The sequence below is a fragment of the Lathyrus oleraceus genome, chromosome 5 (assembly GCF_024323335.1).
Source record: "Lathyrus oleraceus cultivar Zhongwan6 chromosome 5, CAAS_Psat_ZW6_1.0, whole genome shotgun sequence".
In the NCBI taxonomy this organism is placed as follows: domain Eukaryota; kingdom Viridiplantae; phylum Streptophyta; class Magnoliopsida; order Fabales; family Fabaceae; genus Lathyrus; species Lathyrus oleraceus.
The window spans coordinates 424,060,286-424,074,500 of record NC_066583.1 but is presented as its reverse complement, the minus strand read 5'-3'; the positions used below and the strand labels follow the sequence as shown (position 1 = coordinate 424,074,500).

The 14,215-nt window shown below is 40.3% G+C and overlaps 1 non-coding gene across 1 annotated transcript; it reads left to right on the top strand.

Annotated features, from left to right (window-relative positions):
- The first annotated feature begins 13,673 nt into the window (after positions 1 to 13,673).
- LOC127090288 (small nucleolar RNA R71) lies at positions 13,674 to 13,780 on the top strand. The gene has a single exon (XR_007791813.1). It is a non-coding gene; the product is annotated as a small nucleolar RNA R71 (small nucleolar RNA).
- The last annotated feature ends 435 nt before the right edge of the window (positions 13,781 to 14,215 follow it).

Below are 14,215 nucleotides of genomic sequence, written 5' to 3'. Positions count from 1 at the left end.
CCCTCTCAAACACCTTCTTTGAGCCTCATCCCCATGTTTACCATTTTGGTAAAGTCAATGGGGGCACTGGCAATCATCCGCTCATATAAAAATGAGCTCAGGATCTTTAGAAAAATCTTAGTTATCTCCTTTTCTCTAAAGGAGGGGTGATATGAGCAGCAAACTCTCTCCATCTCTGCGCATACTCCTTGAATTTCTCCTTGTCCTTCTGAGACAATGATCTCAACTGATCTCTATCGGGAGCCATATCAACATTGTATTTATACTGCTTTACAAATGCTTCGCCCAAATCTTTGAATGTGCGGATGCTCGCACTATCCAACCCCATGTACCACCTCAGAGCGGCACCAGTCAAACTGTCTTGAAAATAATGGATCAACAGCTGATCATTATAAGTTTGAGTAGACATCTTTTGGGCATACATCACCAAATGACTGAGTGGACAGGTATTCCCTTTGTATTTTTCAAAGTCAGGCACTTTGAATTTCACCGGGATTTTAACATTTGGAACCAAACAAAGTTCCGCAACACTCTTCCCAAACAGGTCTTTACCCCTGAAAGTTTTCAATTCCTTTCGCAGCTCAAGGAATTGGTCCTTCATCTCATTCATCTTCTCATACACATCCAGGCCCTCTAATGGCTCAGAATGATAGATGATGTCTTTTACACGAGGCAGGGTATGCACAACAAGCGGCGGCATAGACATGACCGAGCTAGATACCAGCATAGAAGCAAACGTAGCCGCAAAGCCTTTTGGTACAAAGTTTGGAGGCATTCCCCACGGGAATCCGGCAGACATGTTGGGTGCAGAATAAGCAGCAATTGTAGGAATGGTAGAGGTAGCCACCTCGAAAATGACAGTCCTCTGAGGAGGAGGAGTTGCGGGTGTTGGAGAAGACTGGCTCTGAGCAGCTAACACTGACTCCATCATGGCAGTCAGGCGGGTGATCTCCTCTTTCGAGTCTCTATTCTCTTGCTCAAGATGCTCCATGATTCTGGAGTGATTGGCGCGAGTATTGTATCGATGAGTCAGCTTGGCTGAAGCACAAAAGAAATACCAATGAGACATCTGGCGAAAGAGAAACCTGATATGCAAATGATGCATGAAATGCAATGCTTGATTGTTTTTATTTTCAAGGAACTTACTATATTATTTGCAAATATATATATATATATATATATATATATATATATATATATATATAACAATAATAGCAACAATTTGATATGACCATAAAAATCTCTTTTATTTATATAATTGGAAGGATTACATTGAGTACAATTTCAGAAACCAAATGAAAAATACAAGAGAAAATGAGACTAGTCATCCTAAGGATCTCTAATAACGATATCAGAAGATCTAGTTGCAGGCGCGTACTTCCTTTGAATGTGTTGGATCTCTGTCTCAAAAGAAGCTTTCATCTGAATCTTCTCAAGGACAAGCTGATCAGCAATCCTCTTCCAAGAAACGGAAGGCTGAGGCATACTAGAGGAAGATGAAACCTCTGGCTCTCTTTGTTTCTTTTCCACTCGAACATCAAGTAGCTCAATAAGTGTATCTTTGTCCTTAGACTCAAGTTGCAACTCCTCAGTCTTTCTGCTCAAAGCCTGGAAACGCTCTTCCCACATATCCTTCTCTTGTTTCATCTTGGTGAGCGCGTCTTCCAACTCCTCTACATCCTGGTTAGGGAGAGTTAAAGGCTCAACCACAACCATAGACATAGGTCTTTCACAAGGATAAGGCATATTCAACTCCAAATCTCTTTTATTCACCCAAAGAATGTAAGCTTCTAAAGCTACACAATTGCACGGACCAAGCTCGGATCTTCCTTTCCTATGCACATTATGCCAAGCATGCACAATCTTCTACTTCAAATGTTGGGGATCTTTACCCTCTTGATAGAAAAGACCTTCTAACAAGGTGTTATTAGGTTTGTCTCTCAAGGGGAACCCAAGTTGATGACGAGTCAAAGCAGGGTTGTAGTTAATTCCTCCTTGTGTACCAATGAGAGGCACATTAGAGAATTCACCACAATAATCAATAATCTCCAAACTGCTCAAAGAAGGATCATACCAAACTATATCATCATTAATGAGAGACATAAGTCTCTGAGACCATCGTAGATATTGTTTGTTCTCCACAAAAGCAGGCGTCTAAGGCAAGTGCGAAATAAACCACTTGCACAGAAGAGGAATACAACAGACAATCGTTCCACCACCTTTAGAATTTCTTAGATGCAAAGAGAAGTACATATCACCTGATAGAGTAGGCACATGATTCCCAATCAAGAAAATTCTAATGGCATTAACATCAAAAAACCGTCGATGTTAGGGAACAAAGCCAAACCATAGATGAGCAACACAAAGATAGCCTCAAAAGCGCCCACACTACCGGCTTGAGCAAAGGCAGTAGCTTCCTTGATGAGGAATATAGAAGTCACCCCAAATAATCCTCCTTTCTTCACCCAATGAGCCTCTATCTCAGACTTCTTTAATTGAAGAGCTTCAGCTATAAGATGAGTGATGCGTGCTTTTCGCAAGTGTACGAACGTGTCAGAGTAATATAAAAGATTGTCGAATCCACAGAGACCAAGTGTCAATCTATCGTTATCTGTTGTTATGGTGTTTATCAAAGGCAATCAAAATAGGTGTTTTTAGAGTGTGCAATGGAAAGTAAAGTGTTGAATAAAGTTTAATTAATAAAGACAATGTCGAATGTAATTCACGTAATCAATTAATAACCCAAGTACTTGCTAATAGAACTACTTATGGGCAATGTTTCCTACTTTGAAAAGAACTAATTTAACGGCAACTGTCGCTTTCGCGTATTCAGAACCGAGTTGTACTCCCTAATCAAACCCTCTTATTGTCACTTATAAAAAGGCGCGCATTGCATTAGAGTAGTAAACCTATTTTTAAGAAATATAGTATCTTGACTAAGTTGAAAAGTATTATAACCTGGATTTCTTAACCAAAAGAGGTTCTAATGAACCAGACTCTAAACTTATAAACGCGTCCGAAAATAGTTTTAAAATCTCTTTTCTTCTTAAGTTAAAAACTCCTAATGAACTAAACAAAGCGCTTTCGCTGTTTTTGAAATAGTTAAAAACAATTAAGTTTAAATAGATGTTGGACGGCTTTCGATCTTACCCAACGGAAATTAAGTGCGGGAAAAATTAAGTTCAAAGTTAAAATTGCCCTTAAGTGTTTCTACAAACAATTGTACGGATTATCGGTTCAATTACGATCCTTACATTCTAACCTTATAAATTTAGTTAGATATGGTAAAGTAAAAGTGCATTAATTTAAATAAAAGTAGTGCGAGTGCGGGTAATAAATAAAAGTAAAGCGAGTGCGGGAAATAAATAAAAGTAAAGCGAGTGCTAGAAATAAATAAAGTAAAGCGAGTGCGAGAAATAAATAAAGTAAAGTGAGTGCGAGAAATAAATAAAGTAAAGCGAGTGCGAGAAATAAATAAAGTAAAGCGAGTGCGGGAAATAAATAAGGTAAAGCGAGTGCGATAAGATAAATAAAGTAAAGGCAAAGTAATAAAAACCTGCTCCAATCGGAGGGTTGAGTAAATTGCAAAGCGGAAATGAAAATGGCGGCAGGATTAACTTCCTTCCAAAGTGCTCCAAACTCGATTACAGACTCTATCACAGACTTGATTACACAATTGTGGTAACACTCCAATGCGAAGCGATTACCACTTTAAAATACTGAATATATGCCTAAGTGAAACAAAGTTGCTCTGAGTTTGCCTCTGTTCTAAGTTTGGATGATTGAAAAAGTGATTTCGAGTTTCTATTTATAAGAAAGTAAAAAGATGGAAATGACAAGGATGCCCTTCAACTTGAAAATGGGAGGGAAAACTTTTCCTCTTGTGGCGCCCGCCACAAGGCCATGGCGCCCGCCACAAGACCATTCTGAGGCGCCTTAGTGGAAGTAGTGGGGAACGTGGCAGTTAAGGGAAGTTGAGCTTGGACACGTCATGGCAGGGTCTATGGCGCCAGCCATGGGGGAAGCCACAAGTACAAAATGCTGAATTTTAGGGTTTTTGGCTCTTTTTCGCTCCTTTTCTCGATCGGGGCTCCGATTAAAGTAAAAACCTGAAAACAAAGAAAAACATAGTAATAACACAACAAAATAGCAATAAAACAACTAGAATGCATGTGAAATCGGAGTCGAAAATACGGTAAATTTCAGTGTTATCAAACTCTCCCACACTTAAACCTTTGTTTGTCCTCAAAAAAAACATTAAAAAGCTCATAAAAGAAAAACTGGTGTAAACGAGTGCTTCAAGTAAAAATTCTAATTTCAAGTCGGGATGCAGTGATAGGTACTAACTGAGTGAACTAAGGGTATCATGATGGCACTAATCCGCAAATACGGACATAAACTTCATTCCTATATTAACCAACCCATATTATCCCACAATACCTAGGCCTGCCTCTTCATCTCTTTTTGTGTCCTTTTCATTCAGGCGCAATCACATTAAGCCCGTTATCCGTACATGCTTCATAGTAGAGTGGCCTGTTAGTGATTATGATCTGAGCATGGGGTTTCTGGCACATAAATATGTGTAAACCCTTTTATTGGACCCAACTGTAGTTGTGGGGGATCGGATCGTAATCCTCCCTACCGAGTTCAGTGTCAGATACCTCTGAACCAACTAAGAGTGGGTAAGTTTTTCTTTTTTTTCTTTTTTCTTTTTCTTTTTCTTTTTTTGTAGCAAATTTTTACAATTATTTGGTTTAAATGACTTTGTGAGGGTCACCTATACCGGAGTTGCCGTTTTGCTTTCTTTTATTTTTTTGTTTTGCTGGATCATTCACTTATTTGCATCGGTCCCCTACGTAGAGGATATGTAGGCCGGAGCTGACTGTTGAGATAAACTACTGAGGACTTATACGAAAAGGATGATTAAGGCCATGGTATATGCGATTTCGGGAATGATTCCTATATTTACGAAGCTTATGGTGCTAATACAGATACTGATGTTTCGCAAAGTTCTCCCAAGTCACCGCATCCTTACTCAAAACATGTCTTTAAAACCTGAAAACTTTCGGAATAACACTGTTTTCTTTTGCGAAAAAATTTTGGTGGGGCTAAAGGTATGGGGAGATCAGATTGTACTAAAGATATATTATATTTGGTGACTCGTCAGACTCATGCATTATAATAAAAAGCAAAGTAAACAACTAAAGGAAAAATAAACAAACTATCTAAAAACAGCAAAGAAAAACGATAAAGGAAAGACGAGAAAGGTAATAAAGAAAAGACGATAGAGTCTCCTCCCACACTTAAATCGAACATTATCCCTAATGTTTCGAAATAAGATAAGGGAAGAGTTACCTGACAACCTATTGCTGACCACTGGTGCCCTCGCCATCCTGAGGTGGACGACGGGATTGGGTACGACGACGGTCTCTCTGATCCATCCTCGCCTGCAGGGCATCCTGAGTGGTCCTCACCTCTCGAAGGTTATCCAAAATGGAGCCCTGAGTGTTTTCTATGAGTGCAATATGCTGACGGTGGTGGTGTTGTTGACGGGCTTGTGTATCTGTGATCGTTTGCAGAGACTGTTGAACAGTGTCGTAGGACCTGTCTGTCCTCCGCTGCGATTCTTGCATGAAGCTCATGTTATTCGCCAGTTGTTGTTGGATGGTAGAGAGTAGGTCATCACGCCTTTGCTCTCTAGCCATGTGGTCACGCCACATCTCCTCCGTAATATAAAAGTCAGGAGTGGTACCTGCAGAAGAAGAAGATGGTGCGGTGTGTGGTGGTGAAGGATGATGGGGGGACACATGGGGTACGGGAGATCTGTCTCTCCGATCATATTCATCATCAGTGTCATGTCCCGCCTCATCAGGAATGTTAGGAGGAAGAGGACCCAAAACAGGTGGAGCATCTAAAGCGTAGGTCCAATTCCTTTCATCTCGTACATTTGTACGTCTAGTGCAAGGTAAAACAACAGATGGGATGGCTACACCATGAACCATAAGAATATAGCCTTCTTCTCTCCTCAAACGGCACAATTTCATGTCTCTCAGAAATTTTAGGTTAATTGTGCGAGGAGGTAAGGAGTCTAGGGTAGCCATCTCATTGTTCAGGTTAAGTGCCCGAGCAATAGACGTAATTAATCCATCAACAGAAATCGGTCCCGCTTTATTCAAAGTTAAAGTCATATGAGCAAACATGAACGGGACCGAATTAATTCGTCTATTTGTGAGGCTTCCTTGCAAAAATAGAAGCTCTCTAGCATTAACCTTATTTGGATTCTCCCAGCCAAAAATAGTACATGCCAACAGATATCTAAAAACTCTGATGGTCGGGTTATGGATAGTTGAGGCAAGAACTCCTTCAAAAGAGTTTATGGAAGTGTTTGATAATCGCTCCCAGAAGGAAAATACCTCAACTGACCACTCTGAATCCAAAGGGGCCTCACAAATAGCACCGTCCCCATGAGGGATTCCTAACAAGCTGGCTAGTTCGTCGGTACTGAATCATATTCAACAGCAAACATTCTAAATCTGACAGTACCAACTGTGCTAGCAGTGTTAGGATTGACAATATAGATTAAGGAACTCAAGAATTCAATTGTCAATCGCTCATAGGTGGGTTCTTTGTTGGAAAAGAAATTATGCAAACCTAAGTCATCTAATAAATGAAATATGCTATGATAGATACCTAAAGTGTAGAGACAGTTTTCGTCAACATACCTTGTCGGGAGGATCTCCCGATTTTGCAACCGTTCGATGATTTTTCTTTGTCTATCCCCCGGTTTCCCTCCTCGAAGAATGAATCCATTAAACTTCATTTGTGTAGCTCTTGAAAAGTGATGAAGAAGATGAAGTGGAATGTGAAAAGGTTGGATTTTTACGAAATTCGACGGATGAAAATGAAAATGGAAATCGGAAAAATGATTTGTACGGTGTGGTGATTAGAAAGGTGTAAGCTTTTTGTGGGTTCAAGGACGTTTTTGCAAGGTGGAATAATGGGTTTGGAAGGTTGTCAGGTGTGAAAATGGTGAAGAAAGGAGTTTTGCCCCGACCTTTTACAGACGCTGTGGCGGGCGCCACAGGGTCTATGGCGGGCGCCACAAGGCAAAATCTGGCTGGGCCGAATTTTGGTCCTTTAGCTTAGGCTTCTCTTTGTCTTTTGGCTTTGAGGGGTCCGAATAGCATTTGTCTTGTGATTTTCCTAGTATCATTGACTTGCATAATTTTTATAGAAGTAAAAATAAAATAAAACAAAAATTAAATATTAGACTAATAAATAAATAAACAACTAAAATAAAAAAATTGCAAATAAAACAAACATAAGACATATATAGATAAAAGTAGAAATATCAATGTATAGACATAGTTTATATAATATTCCAAATGCGATAATATAAAATGAGTTATGTAAATACGAGAAATATAAAAAAGAGATAAAATAAGATGAAATGGTGAGATCATATAGTAGGGATGTCGTCTTCCTGAGTGGATCCACGGAGCATGGCTACCTTCTGCCTGAGCTCTGCGATCTCCTGATATAAACAGTCGGCTTCGGTAGCGTGGGTGAGATCAGACACTCCCATCTGTAAAGTGAGGTCAGCCACCTCCTGTCTAAGCTCTGCGATCTCTCTACGACACTCAGCAATCTGGGTGCGGATGTCGGGGGTCTGCAATGAAAGATTATTAGAGAAAACAGTGATCCTGGGAGAAGGCGATGTAGACGTGTACTCAGCAATGGGTGGTGATCTCGGCTCCTCGATGGTCTCTCCCTGGCCCTCTAGAGCATAACTCCAATTCGCTGGATCATGCACACTGGTGAAATAATGGATAGCCTCGCTGTCGACCAGCAATCGGAACTGACATGGGTGGAAAGAGGCTCTCCTCATCAACCCTCTGGTCAAACAGAAGTCGATGTCCATAGTAGTGTACCCACAGTAGATCCGGAGATGTGACAGCTTGCGAGACAGACCTAAAGCGACATCAATCTGCGTGATGATCCCGCCCACATGGATGACTCCTTCGGTAGATCTGGAGACACCGCTGAGACTATATAACAAAAAGTTCCCACATGCTACTGGGCGAGATTGGGATGCACAAAATAGTAGGAAGATCTCCTCTTCACTCAGTAATGTCTCTGCATCCGGTCTTCCCAAGAAGGAATGTGCCAATATCATCTGAAAGTATCTAAAGGCGGGGTTATGTATAACATGAGATAGTTGCGTAGATGGATCCTGGCTTCCGCCACCTGATATATCACTCCATAACTTCTCCACCTCCTTACCCAGAAAATATCCCATAGGTGTCTCCGGGATAGCATCAGGAGTGGTCTTGAAGTCCAATAGGTCACCGAACTCTTTCTGGCTGAAAGAGTACTCAACTCCAAAGAGCCTGAAAGCAGCATACCCATCTGGTCCAGAGTATGGGTCATAGTCGAATGAACTCAGGAACTCCAATGTCAGGTTCCTGTAGGTGTTACTCAAGTTGTCAGCAAACTCGTCCCAGTGAAGCTGGTGGCTAAGGAATCGGATACTCGGCTCGATACCCAGTGCCTCCATACAGTGCTGATCAGGATAACGTGTGGGTGCCATAGGGCGCTGATATAGAGCGATGTAGCACTCTCTCTGAGCATTATCTCTATAGGCCACGTGCATATCATCGAAATCCTGCATCCTGTAAAAGTTAAGAAAGTGATCCTGAAAATGCAAACCATTCAAATTTTTAGTCTCGATGCAAAATAAAAGTAAAATAAAATAAAATAAAATAAAATAAAATAAAATAAATGCGAAAAAGTAAAATGAAAGAAAAACCATGGGTTGCCTCCCACGCAGCGCTTGTTTAACGTCATTAGCTTGACGATTAGAATTTATACACCTGTAGTAGTAGGGATTTGTGGATCAATCAGAGTGTGGCTTGAGTAGTATGCTGGAATGTCTCCTCCTTCGTAGAGCTTCAGTCTTTGTCCATTTACAATGAATGGACTGCAGGTTTCGTTCTTTATTTCTACGGCTCCGGATCTCAGAATCTTGGATACTTCGAAGGTGTCAGTCCATCTTGAGCGTAGCTTTCTAGGGAAGATTCGTAACCTATAGTTGAAAAGGAGAACAGGATCGCCTATATTGAAGTTTTTCTTTACTATTCTTTTGTCGTAATAGGCTTTTGTTCTCTTTTTATATATTTTTGCATTCTCGTAGGCAGATTGCCTAAGCTCTTCTAGTTTATGAATGTCTAGGGTACGCTTTTCTCCAGTGGTTAGGTAGTCTAAATTCAATGTTTTAATGGCCCAATAGGCCTTATGCTCTAATTCGAACGGTAAGTGACAGGATTTTCCATAAACTAGTTGATAAGGAGTAGTTCTTATAGGGGTTTTGAAAGCGGTTCTATAGGCCCATAATGCTTCTTGAAGCTTCTGAGACCAGTCTCTCCTAGAAATAGAAACAGTTTTCTCTAGGATTTGTTTTATCTCCCTATTGGATACTTCTACTTGGCCACTAGTTTGTGGGTGGTATGGTGTTTCTACTCTATGCCTAACTCCATATTTTCTTAAAAGTTTGTCAAATATTCTCGATATGAAGTGTGATCCTCCATCGCTTATGACTAAACGTGGTGTTCCAAATCTAGGGAATATATAGTTTTTAAATAGTTTGATTACTACCCTAGTGTCGTTTGTGGGTGCAGCTATAACTTCAATCCACTTAGACACATAGTCTACAGCTACTAAGATATACTTGTTTTCTAAGGATAGTGGGAAAGGTCCCATGAAATCTATACCCCATATGTCAAAGAGTTCTACTTCCTGAATGTTTCTTAGAGGCATTTCATCACGCCTTGAAATGTTTCCAGTGCGTTGGCATCTATCACATTTGACAATGCAAGCATAGACATCACGCCACATGGTAAGCCAGAATAGGCCAGCTTGAAGAATCTTGGCGTATGTCTTAGAGGTGCTCGCATGTCCACCATAGGGTGCAAAATGACAATGCTCAATAATATTATTTACCTCTTCTTCTGGAACGCAACAGCGAAAAATGCCATCTTTACCCCTTTTGAAAAGGAGCGGTTCGTCCCCAAAGAAGTTTCTCACATCGTGGAAGAATTTCTTCTTGCGGTGGTAGTCAAGATCAGGGGGTACTATATCAGCAGCTAGGTAATTAACGAAGTCTGCATACCAGGGTACGTTACTTATTGCTAAGGAATTTTGGGGATGCTCATGAGGGCTTAGGTTATTATCTTCGATGGTTTCTGCTCTAGCTATCAATCTATCATATGCAAAATCATCATTTATGGGTACTAGTTCTGGTTTTAGATGTTCTAGCCTAGAAAGGTGATTGGCTACTACATTTTCAGTGCCTTTTTTTATCTCTTATGTCTAAATCAAACTCTTGTAGTAATAGAATCCATCGGAGTAACCTGGGATTGGCATCTTTTTTACTTAATAGGTAACGAATGGCAGCATGATCGGTGTAAACTATAATTTTTGCTCCTACTAAATAAGATCTAAATTTGTCTATAACGAAAACTACAGCGAGTAATTCTTTTTCAGTTGTTGCGTAGTTAAGTTGGGCAACATCTAGGGTTCTACTGGCATAATAAATTTCATGTAATTTTTTATCTTTCCTTTGTCCTAGAACGGCTCCAACTGCATAATCACTAGCATCGCACATAATCTCAAAAGGTTCTGACCAATCAGGTGGTTTCATAATGGGTGTTGAGATTAATGCTTGCTTTAAAAGATTAAATGCGTCATTACATTTTTCATCAAAAATGAATTCAGCATCTTTCATTAAAAGTCCAGTTAAAGGTTTGGTTATTTTGGAGAAGTCCTTAATAAAACGCCGGTAGAATCCAGCGTGTCCAAGAAAGCTTCGGACTTCTCTGATGGTTTTTGGTGGTTTTAGGTTTTCTATAACTTCTATTTTAGCTTTATCTACCTCTATACCTTTTTCAGAAACTATATGTCCTAAAACTATTCCTTCGGTTACCATGAAATGACATTTTTCCCAGTTTAGCACGAGGTTCACCTCCACGCATCTCTCCAGGATTTTCTCGAGGTTAGCAAGACAATTGTGGAAATCAAATCCGCAAACCGAGAAATCATCCATAAACACTTCTATGATACCTTCTAGGTAATCTACAAAGGTTGACATCATGCAGCGTTGGAAATTAGCTGGGGCATTACAGAGGCCGAATGGCATTCGTCTATAGGCAAAAGTTCCATAAGGGCATGTAAAGGTAGTTTTTTCTTGATCTTCGGGGTGGATAGGTATTTGGAAGAATCCAGAGTATCCATCTAGATAGCAGAAGTAAGAGTGTCTGGCTAGACGCTCCAACATTTGGTCTATAAATGGTAAAGGGAAATGATCCTTCCTGGTTGCTTTATTTAATTTTCTATAATCTATACACATCCGCCATCCTCCTTCTAACCGTTTTGCTACATGTTTGCCTTTATCATTTTGCACGACTATGATGCCTCCCTTTTTAGGTACTACATGCACAGGGCTCACCCACTTACTATCCGAGGTCTGATAGATTATACCTGCCTCAAGTAACTTAAGAACTTCCTTTTTAACAACATCACTCATTATAGGGTTTATTCTTCTCTGATGTTCCCTGGAGGGTTTTGAATCTTCTTCAAGCGAAATCCGATGCATGCATACGTATGGGCTTATACCTTTCAGGTCAGAGATATTATATCCTAAGGCTGAAGCATATCGTCGTAAAACGTCTAAAAGTTGGTTCATTTCCTCTTGGCTCAAGGTAGCACTGACTATAACTGGACGGTTCATCTTTTCATCGAGGAACTCATATCTCAGGTTCATATGCAGTTCCTTAAGTTCTAAGGTTGGTTTCTTAGGGCATGGCATAGGATCTAGAGTAAGGGATAAACATTCGTAAAGGTTATCATCGATGTAGGGTTTCTTAAAGTCATCATCTTCCCTTATGAGAGTTGATGGTAGCTTAATTGTTTTTATGATTTCTTCTTGTTCTAATTCTCTAACACATTCATCAATGATATCTAAGGCATAACACGCCTCTCCCATCACAGGTACCATAAGAAATTTCGAAAGTATAAATTCTATTTTCTCGTCACCTACCTCAAATGTCAACTTTCCTTTTTTGACATCTACTATGGCTCCTGCAGTCGATAAGAATGGTCTACCTAGAAGGATTGGTATATCATTGTCCTCTTTGATGTCCATGACAACAAAATCAGTAGGGATAAATAACTGACCTATCCTAACAGGAACATCTTCTAAAATGCCTATCGGATATTTAACAGATCTATCGGCTAACTGAAGTGACATCTTAGTGGGCTGTAATTCTCCTAAGTTTAACCTCTCAGAAACTGCTAAAGGCATTAGGCTCACACTAGCTCCTAAGTCTAGAAAAGCTTTTTCGATGACATGATTACCCAAAAGGCAAGGAATGGAGAAATTTCCAGGGTCTTTATCTTTCTTTGCTAATTTGTCCTCGGAGATAGCATTACATTCCAAAGGCTTCGGATCGTCAAGTCTACGTTTGTTGGTAAGGATGTCTTTGAGAAACTTTGCATAAGAAGGTATTTGGGTGATGGCTTCTGTGAAAGGGATTTCTACATGAAGTTTTTCTATAACTTTAATAAATTTTTGATACTGTTTATTGATCTGGGTTTGTTTGAGTCTTTGCGGATATGGTATAGGTGGTTTATATGGCGGGGGTGGTACGTAAGTTTTGTCTTTAGGTTCTTCTCCTTTTTCTCGACCTTCCTGGTTTTCAGGTTCCTCTGGTTCCTTTACTTCGTTCGGGGGTTTGGTACATTCCTTAGAAGTTTCGGGTTCACTCAATCTAGGGTTTGGTGGCTCATCATAAGCGTTCCCACTTCGTAGGGTAATGGCATTGGTTTGTCCTCTCGGATTTTGTTGAGGTTGTCCAGGGAATTGTCCTCCATGCGTAGTCTGAGGGGCTTGGTTTAAAGCTACCTTAGAGATCTGGATTTCAAGAATCTTGGTATGAGTAACTATTTGGTCAACCTTGGTTCCTAACTGAGTAATCAATTTGTTAACATGAATGTTCTGGTTCATGAACTCCTTGTTTTGTTGGGTTTGAGCGGTGATAAAATTTTCCATAATTTTCTCAAGGCTCGACTTTGGTGGTATAGGTTGCATAGGTTGATTTGATCTAGGGGCTTGATAACTAGGTCTCGGGAGTGCATTATTTTGGATTGGGTTATTGTTTTTATAGGAGAAGTTCGGGTGATTCCTCCATCCAGGGTTATAGGTATTCGAATATGGGTTCCCTTGGGTGTAGTTCACTTACTCAGAGTGGGTTTCGTTTAATAGACTGCATTCTGCAGATTGGTGTCCTTTGGTTCCACATATCTCACAATCCGACGAAACTACGGCTACAATATTCGGGTTTATGCACATATGCTCGACCTTAAGGGCTAATGCGTCCATTTTAGCTTGCATCATGTCTATAGAGCTTAGTTCATGCAATCCTCCTTGGGCTTCCTTCTTCTCAACTGTCGCTCGTTCGACTCCCCATGATTGATGGTTTTGAGCCATATCTTCGATGAGGGCACTAGCTTCAGGGTAAGGTTTGTTCGTCAGAGCACCGCCTGCGGCAGCGTCGATGGTCATCTTAGTGTTATAGTGAAGTCCATTATAGAAGGTTTGAATGATTAACCAATTTTCTAAACCATGATGTGGGCATGCTCGTAACAACTCTTTATATCTCTCCCAAGCTTCGAACAGCGATTCTCCTTGGTTCTGGGTAAATCTAGTTATATGATTTCGAAGAACGGCGCTTTTACTCGGGGGGAAATATCTAGCAATAAAAACTCTTCTAAGGTTATCCCAAGTCGTAATGGAATTGGGTGGAAGGGAATCTAACCATGATAGGGCTTTATCTCTGAGGGAAAAAGGGAATAATCTTAAACGTATTGCCTCAGGAGAAGCTCCGTTGGTTTTAAAAGTGTCTGCTAATTGAAGAAATATTTTTAAATGTTGGTTTGGGTTCTCAGTAGCGAGACCTGCGAATTGTCTCTGTTACACTAGTTGCAACAGGGAAGGTTTAAGTTCAAAATTATTAGCTGGGATGGTTGGGTTTACTATACTAGAACTAGGTTCTTCATTGGATGGTTGAGCGAAATCTTTAAGAGGTCTTTGGTTTTGATCTTCGGCCATAGCTCTCTTAATTCTATGAAAGAACAAACGTGCGCGAGCGTAACGTTCAGG